The following is a 17,951-nucleotide window of genomic DNA, read 5'->3' on the forward strand; positions in this document are numbered from 1 at the left end:
TTTCTGGCATTTAGTGGTTGCTAAATGAAGTCTCTATGAAACTCAACTTGAAACAAGTGGGATTTTTTGTTACACTTCCTCTGTCTACTATATTATTCTTTCCTTTTTAAAAATATGTATGCTCAAAAGAGATTACATGCATTTTTCTTTGGGTAATGGTAATTTCTAATTATATATGCTTATGTAATAATACATGCTCTAAAATTATATGGTATCTTCTATTTCAGATCTCAAAACTATTTAGAAATCACAATTAACGAGCAAGCAGATGTGGTGGTGCTGTGTCATGTATAGATTTGAGCTTGCTTTCTTAAGACTCCTGCTCTAACATACGTCAGGTGGTAGTTAAATACTAGGTACACATGGTCATGTAGTTGTGTAAAGGACATTAGAAACTAAAAAGAGGGAAGGTTGGAATGGGGAGTGAGGGATAAAATCTTACATATTGGGCATAGTGTACACTAGTATCATGATAGGCAAACTAAAATCCCTGACTTCAGCATTATGCAATTCATCCATGGAACACAAAACCTTGTACCCCTTTAATATTTCAAAATTAAAAATAATGTTTCTCATTCAGCCTATAGTTTCTCAGTCAACTTCTAGTTGACTATTTTGTTGGAAAAATGAAAATAAGTAAAACTCCATATTAAAGATCTGTCAGATACTTTTATATATATCCACGAAAAGAAAAAAATAATCATGACTATAGGAGAAATATCGAGAGAGAATAAGAATTCAGTCCAAGCCAATAATTATAGTCCTTTCAACTGTCACTTATTGAGCACCCACTGTGTTCTAGAAAGTTTTCTGGACTCTGTAACCACAAAGCTGAATGTGACATGGTCTCTATTCTGTTGTAGTGTGGAGACCTGCATAGCAATAGGTGATTATTAATATAGGGCAATATGGTAAGTGCCATAGAAGGTTAATGGCTGAAGTGCATTAGTATATAAAGAAGGAAGCTACTAACTTTGCCTGAAGAAGGCTAGAAAATACTCCACAGGTGGAATTCTTGGACTGCTCTTTAAGGATGAGTAAGAGTTGGCCAGGAAGAAAAAAAGTAAAAGAGAAAAAAGATGGCATTCCCAGAGAAGGAGAGGGATGGAGAAGAGAGAGCGTATAGTATGTTACAAGAATGATTATAATGTTTGGAACAGACGGTACAGGGAGGAAAGTGGCAAGAAATGGTGTCTGAATTCTGATTATACTGATACTTCTGTAAAAAATGGTGGGGGCTGAGAATCCTCTATCATTAACTAAAAAGACTGCAAAACATAAAATCATCTTATGCAGGTTATCTCCATTATATTTTAGGTTAATATCATGATTTAAGAGTTCATAGTGTTGATAATGCTATTATAAAAGTGTTTAAATAACTAGACTAACATTTCCTGCCATTTTTCTATAAGAACAGAGGTCAGTAAGTCCATTCAAACATGGTAGTCTTTTATCTATGTATCTTTGTAGCTTAGGTGATTTGGGGCTTAAATTTTAGGCTATCAATATCAGAATCATTTAAGGATCAAATTTAAAAAGCTTGGCTCATTAGAATTCCTGCCTGACTTGTTTTTCACATATGTAAAGTGGGCGGTCATCTGTGTTACATGATGGGAAGATTCCCGGAATGCCTTCTTGCCCAAAGTTTTTCACAACCTATGAGTCACAGTGATAGACATTTAATGTTAGAAATTCCTCAGGGTTAAAATATTGTCCCCCAAACCCAGTTTCTTTATCTTTCTTTTTATTTTTAAGGTGCAAATGGCTTTCCATCACATTTAAAAAATATTCTTAAGTTGTCATCTTACTTGACTTCTGCCAAATTTGAGACTCTTAGTATATCTTTTTTTCTTGAGTTTTTTGTGTTCCCTAAATAGTTCTGGTTTCTCTAACCTTTCAAACTCATGCTTAGAAGATATAAGCCATGGCCTAGAAATAGTTTTTATTTAATCTCACTTGTTCCAGTATGTTGTCTCACGTATAGCCTTCTGCATGCCTGGGGTCTCCAAGACAGCAGGAGTTGTTCTATTTTCTTTTACCAGGGAGTCTTCTCTCTTCTGCCTGGGTGTGAGACACTTGTCTTTTTTTGTTTTTTGTCTTTTTTTTTTAATTCTGGCTGAATGAGATGGTAAATAGGAATCTGGGATTTAAATTTCACCTTCCAAGTTTCAACCAATCCTCCAATTTTTGTTTATAGCCTCCGTTCCTATTTCTGGAGGTACTAGTTTGCTTTTTTTTCATGACCTTTCCATGTTTTATAGTGAAGGCCCATCTCTGCCTTGTTGTCTTCTCTTCCTTTGGCTTTCAATCCCTTTCAGGTTTGTGAAGCCCACAACCACCTGATGAAGTTCTTTCCATCTTTCCTAATATAGCCATTGCCCATATATTTATGTCCTACTTCTCCAATTCTTTTGATCTTCTGAAATGATAGCAGTTTTATTCCTTTCAGTAAGGTTTTGGGAGGGAACTAAGCATTCTATGCTAGACATACTCTTATCTGACAATGTGAATGTTACTTTTTTTGCATTATTTATTGCTCAACGTTTCGTTGCAGCAATTATCTGATTTCTTTTCTGAATGTGTTTATCTTCGTTCGTTTTTTACGAGGTTTTTGTTTCTAGTCCTTATCTTGAACATTGTTATTAAATTTTATGCCTTTTTAATTTTGTGAAGGCAAAACGGGGAAACCAAATAAACACATGTATATGTATAGAGAAAATTAAAAAAAAGGAACTAAGATAAATGTCTCATTTTAGGTTACCATGTTTAATTAGAGATCTTCAGGACTATTTTTCTAGAATATAAATATGACCCTACAAATCTATTGTTTAGTCCTTTCAATGGCCTTGCTTACCTATAGAGTAAAATCTGAATTGGATGTATCTTAAAGTGCTTCTTGATCTGGTCCTTATAGACCTATCTTTCAGGAATATCCTTTGCCTCCTTCATTTCCGGTATTCTTTATAAGGGTCAGTGCAGGTGTAACTGCCTCCTAAGCATCCCTGGTTGAAGAGTACAGAGAAGTAGGAAACCATCAAACTCCCATTGTGGAACCTCCTGGCACATCACATAGTGTAAGAAAGAAGCGGAACATGTAGAAGAATATTTTAATCAGAGGAAAGAGTCCTAAGATCTCATCAGAAACTCTAAGAGTCTACAGGTTTAGGTACAGCAGATAAAATAGGGTCAAGAGAAAGAGCTGACACAAAACAGTGGCCTCAGATGAAAGCCTGTTCACCTGTAAGTTAACATCAGTTGGTCCTTCACACTTGCCCTTCCTTCATAGCCATCCCTTCCTTCCCCTTCTCTAGCCTCTCTCTCTGAACAACACTTCTCTACTTCTTTCCTTATACTCTCCTTCCACTGCTTTTCTTGCAACTGATGAAATTACTGGTCCTAAATCTCCACTCAAATGTAATACTATCACATAGCACTCTGGTTTAGGGCTCATCAGAGGTAAATTATAATTTCTCACTCCTTGAATTTAAACCTTGTTGTGTGATTTACTTCGGCCCATGGGGTGGATGTTAAAGGACCAATGTGAGCAGAGGAGTGAATTGAATGGCTGCAGTTGGGCTTGGTTTCTTGTACTTTTGATATAGCTATGAGAATAACATTCCCTGGATACCTATTGCCTCTAGTCTGGATACTTAAATGAGCCAGGTGGGGCAGAGCCATCCAAACTAACCCATAAGCTTGCTTCTTACAGCAGAGCTGCAGCCACCTGCAGATGCCTGGGCCAGAAAAACTTTTATTGCTAAATGTCACTCAAATGTGGTAGCATCTTTCCTTCATAAAAGGATGTCTGATACAGAAACTGGCACCAAGAGGTGGGATACTGTCATTAAAACACTAAAATATAGGGCATTAAACTTAAGACTAGATTCAAGGATGGTGGGGAAATTTTCATACAAGTTTGGAAAAATAGCAATCCATATTGTGCAGTGGTAAATGTTTTGGAAAAACTATTGCCTATGGCATGAAGGAAATGTACAAAAAGGAAGCTACAAAATATGGTTAGGTGATTTCAGGAGAATAAGTTGAAATTATCAGCTGAATGCTGCTAGCTGAATTTAATAGACTATTGCAAGCAAGTAATAAGTTTAGAAAAGGACTGGTCAACTTATTTACATAACTTAGAGGGAATTTCAAGTTTACCATATAAAACTATTTCTTATGCAATCAGCTATCCCCAAATTAGGCATTAGAACCCAGTCTCAGATTAAAGACTAAATTTAAGGTTCTGCCAGAAAGATATATATGATCAAACCAAGGGGTGGCTGAAACATCCTTTATTCTTAAGATAGACAAAAGAATTAGAATTATAGATAGTAAATCTCTCACAGGACAAAAAAAGGTCCAAGAAAGCCTAGGGAAGTGATCTCACAAATGTCTTATTCCCCAAGTGCTCCTAAATCAAGAGTATGAGTTAAAAAGAACTGTGGATGTAGTTTTGGTAAAGAGAGTTGATGGGAATCAGATACATAAAAATCCACAAAGATTTTAAGACAGAAGTACTAGCAAAATTGCCCTTGCTTCCTAACACAAAAAATAGACTGGTTATTTGAAACATAATAAGGTTTCTGGGTCTCCAATTTCTACAGGCAGGAATATGTACATTTAATTAATGCTACAAATTTCTCAGTAAGTACTACTTCCATGATTTCCCATTAATTTTGATATGTTGTGTTTTCATTTTCATTCATTTCAAAGTATTTTATAATTTTCCTTTATTATTTTTTCCTTGACCCATGGGTTATGGAAAAGTATACTACTTGGTTTCTAAATGTTTGAGGTTTTTCTAGATAGCTTTCTGGTTTTGATTTTTAAGTCCATTGTGATCAGAGCCCATACTTTGTATAATTTGGATGATTTAAATTTATTGTTTTTTTTTAATGACCAGAATATGGTTTGCCTTGTTAAATATTCCATATGCACTTGAGAAGAATATGCATTCTGCTGCTTTTAGGTGGATTGTTACTTTATGAGTCACTAAAGTCAAAACACTTATTGTACTGCTTCCATCTTCTATATCTCTAATCATTTTCTATTTGTTCTATGAGTTATTAAGGAATATTAAAATATTTGACTGTATTTAGCTTATCTATTTATACTGTTTTCGGTTCTACCAATCAATTCTTGCTTCAGGTAGTCTGAAGTTCTGATATCAGTTACGTAACTGTGTAAGGCTGTTAAGTTACTTTGATGAAGGGACTTTATTATTGTAAATGATTCCCTTTGTTCCTGGCAATATTCTTTGTTCAGATACGCCGTTTACCTAATGTTTTTATTTTTAACCTATTTGCATCTTCGTATTTAAAGTGTATTTATTTCTTGTAGACAGCATATAATTATTATTTTTTAAATCTAAGCTGACAATTTCCACTTTTTAATGGAGTGTATTGATCGTTCACATTTGAGGTGACTATTAGATGCGTGTCTATAATTTAATGATTTGTTATTTGGGTCCCTCTTTTGTCTTCCCTTTTCCTTTTTCCTCCCCTGCCATCTTTTGGATTATTTGAGTATTTGCATTTTAATTTTATCTTCTTAGTTGCTTATTAGCCATAACTCTTTCTTCTGTTATTTTATTGATTTCTTCAGGTTTTGTTGTGCTTATTTACCTTTAAGTGTTGCTGTACCACTTCATGTAAAGTTTACAAACCTTACTGTGTAGTATATTTCCAGTTTTTCTCCTGATCTTTGAGCTATTGTCCTACTTGTAGCTTTTACGTATGGTATAAACTACACATGGTATTTGTGTTGCTTTCACTTAAAAAGTCAATTATCTTTTAAATACATTTATGTATTTACCCTTTAGCTGCCATTTCTAGTGCATTTCATGCCTGTGTCTGTGTCTGTATTTCTATCCAGTTTTTTTCCCCTTTAATTTGGAAGACTTCCTTTCACATTTCTTGTTAAGTGGAATTATTGGTGATGAATTATTTCAGCTTTTGAATTTCTTAAAAAGTCTTTATTTCACCTTAATTTTTGAAAAATATGTTCCCTGGGTATAGACGTCTAAGATAATATCTTCTTTTAATAGTTTTGAAGAGGTTGTTATACTGTTTTTTTTTCACTTGTTTCTGACATAAAATATGTTCTTTTATTTATTTTCTCAGTACATATCATTCTTCCCCCCCCGTTCATGTTCAAGATTTTCTCTTAATCACTAGTTGTGAGCAATTTGATCATGCTGTATAATTTTTTTCATGTTCCTTGTGATTGGGTTTTATTGAACTTGAATTTGTGTTGTATAGTTTTCATCAAATATGAAAATTTTTCCATCATTATTTCAGTAAATATTCCTCTCTTCACTTTTCTACCTCTTTTCATTTTGGGAATCTAATGACATGTGTTGTCTTCCAGCTCATTGATACTCATTTTTATTATTTCTTATTTATTTTCATTTTGTGTAGCTTCCAAAGCTGTATTTCCAAGTTTGCTAGACCTCTGCTGCAAGGTCTAGTCTACCATTTATTTCATCTAATGTATTTTTTATTGCAGATATTATAGTTTTTAATCTCTAGAAGTTTTATTTGAGTTATTTTTACATTTTCTCTATAGCTACATAACTTTTTGAACTTATGGAATAGGTAATACAGCTATAAGAAACAATTTGTTATCTTTGCTGATTCTAACCTCTGTGTCAGTTCTTAGGTGGTTTTTATTGATGGATTATTCTTCTCATTATGATTTGGGAGTTCCTGCTTCTTTTCTTACTTTGATAATTTTACATAGGATGCCAGACATTGTGAAGTTTATCTGGTGGGTGCTAAATACTTTTATATTCCTTCAAATATTCTTGTGCCTTCTTTTGGTATACATTTATTTGGAAACAGCTCCTTTATATCCCCTATCAAATGTAAACCATAAGATTTTCAAATCTGGCTTTCAGGAACTTATGAGTCTATGTCCTGGTCCTCTAATCCTTTCTGGTAGTTCTGTCCCTATGCTTGGGTAGTTTCCTCTCATATGGGTGCTGACCTCTACTAAGCTGCATATTGAACAGATATCTTCTTGATATTGATCAATAGTTTATTTTTAGATGACTAAATTACAGATACTTTTATTCATATGGTCGTCTGTATTTTCTCTTTTTGGTAGAAAATATAATGATTTTGTGTACAATGACTTAAGCTTCCATTTTGAAAAAAATAATAAAAATTTAATGCCTAGATATAATGATAAAAAGATAGGCTAGCTATCTCTTCACAGAATAGTACCATATTTTATTGTGTAGTAGCAAGGATAAAAACCATAATTAAAGTTATTAATAAATTTCAGAAAAATTTGAACCTTATGTGTTACATGAAAATCTCATTGTCTTTAGATGCAAATGAAAAATTGTATATATTCATAAAAGTTATTGTATTCTTTGCATATAAGAACTATTTACTCAGAAGACAACAAACACTCTAATGGGATAATGTGCAACAATATTGATTAGACAATTTATAGAACAATGATACAAATGTCTAATAATTGTAATAAATTTCATCACCAAGAATAATTAAAAATCCTAACTAAGTGATGTAACAATGTTTTTTAAAAAATGATGTATATTTAATACACTCTTTAGGATAAATTTAGTGATGCAGGGCTTCAGAGAAACATTAGTTCCCTTTTTTGGGCTTTTGATACAGTGGTAGAAAATACGCTTTGAATGTGTGTGTGTCTCTGTGTGTGTGTGCTTAAAGTAGACTGGGGTAGAAGTGTGATATAATATTAAAAACAATAGCTTTTGGAAACAGACTCCTGGCTTGAGTCCTACTTTATTTACTAGGTATTACTAGCTTTTCTGGTTAGCTGCAAACTTCCAAGTCTTGGCCAACTCATATTGTTTCTCTGTGCCTTATTTTATCTGTAAAATTAGGATATTCATGTTATTTCCATTATAGGGTGCTATTTTTATTTTATTAGTTTTTCTTTGTTTGCTTGCTTGATTTAGAAATGATAATTTAGTCCATGTACAACACTTAGAAAATTTCCAGGCACATAAAAGATAATCTAAAGAGAAGAAGTAAGTTATAAAATAGATGTATCAAATTCATTTATTTAAAATAGATTTTTATGCTAAAAGACAACAAAATGTTTTCAGTGGATATTTCTAGGTGGCATTTTTTTTTTTTGTTGCTGTTTTTGTGTTCTTGGCAGACGGTTTTATAATCAGAAAAATCACTTTAATTAAACTAAAAGAATAAAGCTTATTTAAATACTCTTCTTAAGGTGCCTTACCTGGTTTTTTACAGTTAATTGGTCTCTTCTTAGTTCTCCACAGCTTCTATTCGAGAATTACGTTCTAATGACTTGTTTACATTTCTGTCACTGTCACTCCACTCTGAGCTGCTTGAAAGTAGGTACTCAGTTTTGTTTAATTTTATGTCCCCACTGTCAGACATACAACAGAATTGTTGGATATTAAAGTCATCCTTAATAAGGAAAAACCCAGAAACTCTATAGCAGCAACTGTCAATAGGTGATAGACAGACTAGTGCCTGTCTTATTTAAAAGGTATTTCCATGTTGTAATATAATGAAAAAGATGCCAATTGTAAAAGGTGATGTTTGATAGGTCATCTTGGGTAGTGACAGACTGCTGTGTTTTCAGTACAGTAGGCCTCATGGGACAGGTACAAGATGGAGGCTAGAGGGCAGGCAGGGTGTGTGTATGTGTGCACACACATTCAGTGTTTACATTTAGGAAAAAGAGGTATGGTTTGGAGGGAAATCTCCAGTTGAACAAAGGACAACTCTAAGCCTCCTGAGTTCTTTAGGTTTCTTGCCTGGGGTCATCTCCATAATTGTCTCATAAAGGCATGCTAGCCTTTTTCTAAGTAGGGGATAGTCCAACTGGGATAAAAATTCTTTCCTTTGACTCCTCATGACTCCCATACGTTTTCACTAAATACTTAGAGAAAGAAAAAAGCACATATGAGAGTTCTGAAAGGAGTGTAAGTCATCTTACTGACAAAATACAGTTCCTTATTCTTTCACGGCTAACTGGCTCCAATTCGATTCCACCTGAGATGATGGGAATGGGAACAAAGGCCTCCAGGGAACACCATTTCCTCTCCATCCTATCCTAACATCTTCCTCTACCCCATTCTGCCCAAAGGGTTCAACTCTTCTCTCCCAGGCTTTGGCCTCTGATCTGAGAGACAGTGAGAAATCTTGCCTTCATTTGAAACTCTGCTTCTAAGCTTCAGGAGTGTGGACTTATTTTGGCACAAGGTCAATAGTAGACTAAAGAAAAATGAAGAATGTTTAATGCAGAGTTATGAAATAAGAATTGAGTAAATATTACTGGAGCGATTGTTCCCTCACACATACATTGTGGTTATAAAAGGAGAGTAATCATGTAACCACGTTCTTTTATTCATGGACCCCAGAAAATATTTTTGAAGAAGTAACTGATGTGTTTCTATTCCCGGTGTCCTGGCATTTCTTTCTACTCCCTAACATTTCTCATCAAGACTTTTTTTAAAATCTTGGTCATCTCAGAAATGTAGAGTGAGAAGGTACCATTCTTCATTTTTAAGCTTTTAAGCTTTTAAGTCTCAAAAGCTGAGGCATCACTGAGGCCTTGTGGAGCCGAGAGGACACAAGTTTTTTGGCACCTATAATGACAATGATCAAGAGCATGCATGTGTGGTACTACAGCTTGTCATGTGGAGCTGTTCTGCCTCCGAGTTCTTTATAAGATACTGTGATCCAGGAGGGATGAAGGTGCCATTTCCTGATGTCTAGAGAGTTTCCAGAATGGGTGGAACATTTCTCAAGGCTCAAGGGTAGCATATTTATAGGACACAAATGAGCATTCCATTGAGAATGAAAAGCCACAAATATTTGCGGGACTCTGCCTGCTGCCTTTGAATTATATAAGTCCAATGTTTGTTCTCTGCAATCATATCTGACTATGGTTATAAAAAGAAGCTATAGCTCAATGTAGAGCAAACTTGCTTTTCTGATTTGAAAGGTACATTTGAAACACAGAGCAGATGTAAAACAAGGAATAAATGGGAAGTGGACATTCATTGAAAATAGCTTTCCTCATTTATAATAGTGGTTGGGTAATTAGCCCAACACACAAATGCAGCATAATTAATGCTATTAACCAAAATGTATGTTTCAAAACATCTAGGAAAATTGTATAATTATAATGTAATTAAAGCCACTTAAACTGCAACTTTGCCCTTTTCTTTTGGTCTTAGATATTCTTTTAGTTGTCATGCTTATGTTTTCTGATTTTAAAGAGTAAAATATATTAAGGTGTTCCAAAGTTCTAGACTTCTTTTCTTCTGATAAATTGCCTTACATTTAGCTTATTATTATATAGGTACCATGATTCAGTGTCACATAAACTTTACAGTAACAAAACATACCTATGTGCCACTTTGATGAAATAGATAACTAACCTTAATGTTATTCCAAAATTCCAAATATAGTTGCAAAATAGATAATAGTATGGGTACTATAAAAAAAATCAGCATTTCCATGTTTAAAAACTGTCAGCATTTTCATAATGAGTCTTATTTCAAAAATTATAACTTGACCAAAGGATTTTATATTAAGATTTCGAGTGGTTTTCGAGCTCTCGATTTTTATTATTATTATTTTTTTGCGGTTATTTATTTATTTATTTTTTTAATTGTTGGGGATTCATTGAGGGTACAATAAGCCAGGTTACACTGATTGCAATTGTTAGGTAAAGTCCCTCTTGCAATCATGTCTTGACCCCATAAAGTGTGACATACACCAAGGCCCCACCCCCCTCCCTCCATCCTTCTTTCTGCTCCCCCCCCATAACCTTAATTGTCATTAATTGTCCTCATATCAAAATTGAGTACATAGGATTCATGCTTCTCCATTCTTGTGATGCTTTACTAAGAATAATGTCTTCCACTTCCATCCAGGTTAATATGAAGGATGTAAAGTCTCCATTTTTTTAATGGCTGAATAGTATTCCATGGTATACATATACCACAGCTTGTTAATCCATTCCTGGGTTGGTGGGCAATTAGGCTGTTTCCACATTTTGGCGATTGTAAATTGAGCTGCAATAAACAGTCTAGTACAAGTGTCCTTATGATAAAAGGATTTTTTTCCTTCTGGGTAGATGCCCAGTAATGGGATTGCAGGATCAAATGGGAGGCGAGCTCTCGATTTTTAAAAAGTGATTTTTCCCAGACAGATTCAACATTTCTCAGTATTAGGTTAACATAGAAGGATGGCTGATTTCCTTATTGCAGCCATCACTTGAATGTCCTACTGCTATTGAAATGCACTTGTATACAAAAATGGAAGGATAAACAACAAAGGGCTACTTGTGTCCTTGGATCTACATCACGGCTATCTTACCAGGGAGATAACTTTTCTAATTATGAAACTCTTGACTGTGCTCCAAACCAGAGTCAGCATATTTCTCTTGTTGCTAAATCCCTGTCTTTATCTAGACTTTCTCCAGACTATCTTCCTATTTCCCTCTATCAGAAACTATCCTTCCATGCAGTTCTTTCCCCTTTTAATCCTCTCAAGTGAATGGAGTCGTTTCTCTAAAATCCGAAGACTCTTTATTATTGACATTCTTTCTATTTGTTTGATTATAACAGCTATTTTCCTACTTATCTTATTCTTGCTTTTAAAGACAGGTGCTTAATTGAATTTCCATAACTTAAAATTCCTAGTGAAATAATTTATTGTTCTATGTACATACAAATTAAATGCCTCCTACCTCCCTAGCACCTGTTAATTAGAATTGAACATTTTGTCTTTTCTTTCTTCAGACCACTGTTATAGCACCTGGCCATTTATAGGACTCTGCTATAGGAACTTTGGGAAAGGAGAGTCCATCTGACATAATTTTGTACTTTGCCATTGGTCCACTTCTTCTATGAACTAGAAGCTAATATAAAACAAGACTCCTTGACTCTGACCTAATTCTAGCAAGTACTTGGACTCTCCCAATTGGCTGCCCCAAGTTGTTGCTTCAGGAGACCTAGCATGAGCTCCTGGATCTGACATGTCACACCTGCCAACAGAAAGTGTCTGTATTACTGACCATGCACCACCTTGTCTCCTTCAAGGGGGAATTGGACAGGGACCACGATGTATCAGTATTCCTCTTTGTGTTCCAAGAACTAAGGACATAGCAAGTTCTCACTAAATATTTCCCCTATAAGTAGAATAATCCATCATTCAACAAATGGAAATTTGTTCATCTGGTCATCCTATTAATTAAAATAATGGTTATTAGAATTAGGGACTATCTGTACATGGAGCAAAATAAAGAGAATTATGTGCATGATTCTATCTGTATTAGCTCCATTCACCAACCAAATGAACTTACCATGTACAGACTGTTCCGCAGAAGGTGTTAATTCACAATGATTCAAATTAACATTAATATTTGCAGACATTGCCTTTCATTTATCTTAGCTCATTTACTTATCATAAAATAAAGCTGAGTTAAACATTATTATATGTGCAAAAAATTTAAAGTGGTTATGTATTACAGTAAACCTTACAAAGCATTAATCTTCATTATTGAGGAGACATTTGATAATTCCCTTGAGGATACACCACTTGAGTTCCCAGATTCCTCAAGGGAAAAGGTGTATTCTTTGAGACGTAAGCATCTTACATGTTACTCAAATAAAGGATTTCTTGTGATAGATTTAAGGAAGAAGACCAGAAGAAAACATGAAATACGTATGTGGTGGATTGATTGAGTTGATTACCCCCATTTTTCACATGCCCTTTGGTCTCACTCTCTCACACTGATCTGGGACTTAACATGTAACTTTCTTTGGCCAACAAGGCACAAAAAATTTGATGTGAGTTTAAAAAGTTCTTGTGCATTTCTACTTATTTACTTGGACTCTTACAATTACCAAGGGAACACATCTAGTCTAGCCAACTGGAGGGTTGTGAGCGGGTAGAAATGATCAGAGTTGTCTTAGATAAGGCCGTCCCAGACCTGCTGGTGCCAATCTACCATCAACTAACTGAACACATGAGTGAGCTCTGCCTGAGTCAGCTATTCCCAGCCCTGATGGGTAGAACTGCTCAGCAGAGGCATAATTTTGAGAGAAATAGTTAACAGCTTAAGATATTCACTTTTAGGGTGGTTTGCTATGTATTTCTATTGTGATATATAGTATTATGTATATTATAGATGATTGATACAATGGCTTTTCTACAAAACTATATGGAGTCCATAATTCATTTGAGAAGACATAATTAACTTGGACTGTAAACTTTCTGTAATTTGAAGTAGAGGGGAGGCATATGGATGAAAATATTGAACTGAAAATTCAAGGTAGATTTGTTTTCATAATGAATAAAATCAGAAAAATGAGATAATTTTCAGAGGCAGTATATTGTTTTAGTAACCAGTGATACAGTGAATAGCGGCAGTATCTTAGGCTCTGGAGGCAAAATGTGCAGCTAGGGTTCTGGCTTTAAATCTTAACAGCCTTCACTAAGTGACTTAATCTCTTTCTACTTCCTCTTTCTCATCTGTAAAAAAACCTCATCTGTAAAATTGAACTTTTTACCAATAGTTGACAGCCATGAAAATTATTATATAGGTATGTATATGTGTGTGTGTGTATATATATATATATATATGTAGTACTTAGAAAAGTTTTGACACATAATAAGCAGTCAATAGCGTTAGCTGTTGTATAACAGGTGAGGCATAATATTAAGTGATAGTAAATTATTGCCTTGTGACAAGTTTCAAGGCACAATGTAGGACTTAAAATGGGAGAGTATTTTGACCATTATCCGATGTTCCTTCCTTTTTTTGGTATTTTAAAAAGCTGTTATCTGATGCAAAACCATTAGATAATAGAGGAATAGTGAGTTACAGGGAACGGCGAATCTGGATTCCAATTATGTAATGATAGGTAAGCCACAGAGCCTTCCTGAAATTCAATTTCTTCATCAGTAATGGGGAGGAGCTTGGCTGGACAAGATGATCATGTAGGAATTGCACACTTTGAAAATTCATCATATCTAAGCCCATACCTTAGAGTTAGTACTTTAAATGAGCAATTGATCTCATGTTACAACTGTAGTGGAGTGATCTTCTTATGCATTAATAGTTTAAATGGAAGAATAGCAGTGTTATAATTTTAAGTAAATCTACACTGTTTTATATGAAGATACAGAATATCGTATGTATTGGTAATGTTTCCTAAAGATCTGCATATGCCAGAAACTGTGGGAGACGCTGAGAACTGATTGATGAAAGCTCCTTCCTATGTATTAATATTCCCTACGGTGTACCTGGAAGACAAAAAGTAAAGACCATATCATCAGAGCACAAAGACAGACCAAGAAGGGCAGCAGGGAAAATGAAAATTATCTGCCGTACTTAAAGAAAATTAATTATATTTCGTTCTTCAGAAAAGATTGTCTTGCTGGTTGATAAATTTTCCTGTGTTTGTGGCCACTAGAATGTAGACTGTCTTACATTTTTATTTGTTTTTAAATTTTTCATAAGAGTATAAAAATAGAAAACTTTTATTCCTAAACAAAAAAATTGTGTACCTCTAAACAAAAATGAAAAATCAGTTGCATTTACTAAGTTATTGTCTCTCACCGCTATACTCAGCCTTACCCTCTAAGACTCTGCCTAAGAGAGATGATGCTGGAGCAAAACTGAGGAGCTGGAGGGGACAGACAGGGCTTGTTCTTTCATGTTCCTTGCCAGCTTCCAGCTCTAGTAATATCTAAATCCAGTCTGCATGTTACCCAACACTTACAGAACCAGCTTTATCATGCAGGTCCCAACAGTGAGACACCAACTCAGCTGTGTCCTGAGTTTCAGCCCGCTGGTTCCTTCCTGCGATTTTACTAATCTCAACCTCTTTCTTGGTGTTCCAGTCCCTAAGCTAGTAGTTGCTTTCTGCAATTGGTACTACTGAGATTCTTCACAGCTCTCTTTTTACTCTTTCAATTGCATAGTTAACAACTTTACATGTGGTTAATTCTTTATATTTAATTTTCCATGCACAAAAACTGGTTTGGTTTCTGTCTCTTGACTAGACCCTACTGAAACCAGGAACAAAATAAAGTATCTTAATACATTATTGGAAATGTTTTTAATTGAAATATAATTTATGTACATGAAGTATGTGAATTGTAAATGCACTGATCAATGAATTTTGCATATGTATATTATATACGATATACATACATACACACTCTATGTAGCCATCATCTGAATTAAGATATAGAACATCTCTAGCACTCATAATTTTTTTGTTATCTCTCCCAGTCAATACTTCTTGAAAAGGTAACCATTATTAAATTTTATATTAACGAAATCATGTAATATGTAATTTTTTGTGTATCTAGCTTCTTTTGATGAACATAACATTTTTGAGACTTATTGTGGAAGTTCTTTGGTCTCTTTTATTACAGTGATTTTCCATTGTACACATATCATAATTCATTGATCCATTTTCTTGTTAATGGACTTTTAGTATGTTTGTAGTTTTAAGTTATTTTGAATAAAGCTGTTATAAAACATCTTGCACAAGTTTTTGGTGAGCATGAGTACTCATATTGGGGTGTATACTCAGGAATGTAATTGTTAGGCCATGGATTATATCTTTGTTTAGTTTTAGTAAATACTGCTAATTTTCCAAAGGAGTTCTAGTGATCTATAATCCTGCCTACAGTGTCCGAGAATTCCAGTTGAGTCACATCTTAAGACATTATAAATTTAAATGTTACTTTTATTCCAGTCTCTCCCTCTTCATTTCCTGTGACTGATAAATAGAGACTGGAGTTTGAGTCTTACATGCCACTTACGCTATTTTTGTTGTTATTGTGGTTAACGTCATATCTCCTTGTGCTTAAATTTGGATATTTTCTATATATTTTTTCTTTTTTTTAATTTTTATTATTTTATTTTATTTATTGATTTTTTTGAGACAGAGTTTCATATTGTCACCCTCGGTAGAGTGCCTTGGCGTCATAGTTCACAGCAACTTGAAACTCTTGGGCTTAAGCGAGTCTCTTGCCTCAGCCTCCCAAGTAGCTTAGCTGGAACTACAGGCACCTACCACAATGCCTGGCTCTTTGATGCTTGCTCTTGCTCAGGTTGGTCTCAAACCTGTGAGCTCAGTCAGTCCACCTGTCTCAGCCTCCCATGTGTTGGCGTGTTGGAATTACAGTCATGAGCCACTGCGCCTGGCTATTTTCTATGTACTTGTCTTTGAGCTTACTCCTCAGTCTTCTGTTTTGTCTAGTGTGCTGTTAAACTCATTCAATGATTTCTGAATTTCAGACATTTCCATTTTATTATTTTGCAATTGTGTGTTAAAATTCTGTGTTTTCATTTATATTATACTTGTTTTCTTGAATATATTAATTATAGCTATTTGAAAAGCTCCTTCTATCTCTTGTATCTGAAATATGTGTGGATCTACTTTTATTTTTGTTTCATTTCAGTTATGGGCATTGTTGAGACTATATATGTTGAGTTTAATCATTGTTTAAAATGACTTCAAAGATTTCTCTAAGACATAGTGTTGAATCACGAAGTTATTGTGTATGTAGCAAGAATAGAAGCTGGTTTCAAAGAACCAGCTTTTGTTGTTTAGATTCTTCTCTAATTTTTAAATTTTCACGTTCAAGGGTTTTGAATTTTACTTTTATTGTTTCCTTTCTTCTGCTTCATTTCAGTTTTTTTGCTTTTGTTTTTCTAGTTTCTCAAAATAGGTGATTTGAAATCTTTTCTAATCTCACAAAATTTGATGTGTTGTATTTTCATTTTAATTTAGTTCAAACTATTTCAAAATATCTTTTGAAGTTTTGTTTTGAACCATGGGATAACTTGGTAGGTTAATCTTTAAATATTTGGAATCTTTTCATATTTTTTTTCATTTAATGATTTTGGTTGAATTCCATTATAGCCTAAGAACATACTTTGTATTGTTTCTATTCTTTTAAATTTGTCAAATGTTTCTTTTTGGCTCAGAATATGGTTTATCTTAGTGATTATTTCATGAGAACTTAAAAAGGTTGTATATTTTGAGATTTTGGGTAAAGAGTTTGTTTCATAATTGTCAACTGGATCAAGTTGACTTGCAGTGCTCAAGTCATCTAGTAATATAAATTTACTGATTCTCTTATTTGCTCTGCCAGTTACTTAGAGAGGATTGTTGAAATTTTAACTTTCATTGTTTATTTGTCTGTATCTCCATTCAGTTCTATCAAATTTTTCTTCATATATTTCAGAGCCCTTTTATTATGTGCATACTCATTTAGGATTCTCCTCTCTGCTGAGAAAATTAACCACTTTCACATTATGTAATGTTCCTTTTTTATCCCGGATGATATTCGTTGTTCTTAAGTCTACTTTATTTGATATTAATATAGCTACATCAGCTTACTTTTGTTATTATTTATATGATATATACAGTAGAATCTCCACAGTGGACCAACTCCCTGCATCAATCACCACCTAAAGTTGTCCTAATTTTCATAGACTGGACATGTACCACGTGTACATATCAGTATAGCAGGACTAGTTCCTTATGCTGACTACCTCTGTATGTTGACCACTTTGTAACAGTCCCTTGAGTGGTCAAGGACTGTCGAGTGGTCAAGAACCTCCATAAGGTTCTTCTGTATATATATATACACATACACTTGTGTATGTATGTATCTACCTATGTACATTTTACTTTTAACCTATCTATAACTTAATATTTAAAATGGGTTTCTTGTAGATAGCATATAGTTGGGTCTTTCATTTTTATTTAGTCTGACAGTAATCTATATCATTAATCTGGTAGGTTAGCTTATTCATATATAATGTAATATTGACATAATTGAATTAAATCATCTTGCCATTTTCTATTTTTCTCATATATTTTTTAACTTTTTAATTTCAAACATTCATTGCTTTAATTGAGCATCTTTATGATT

Source organism: Nycticebus coucang, chromosome 7 (assembly GCF_027406575.1).
Source record: "Nycticebus coucang isolate mNycCou1 chromosome 7, mNycCou1.pri, whole genome shotgun sequence".
Taxonomy (NCBI): domain Eukaryota; kingdom Metazoa; phylum Chordata; class Mammalia; order Primates; family Lorisidae; genus Nycticebus; species Nycticebus coucang.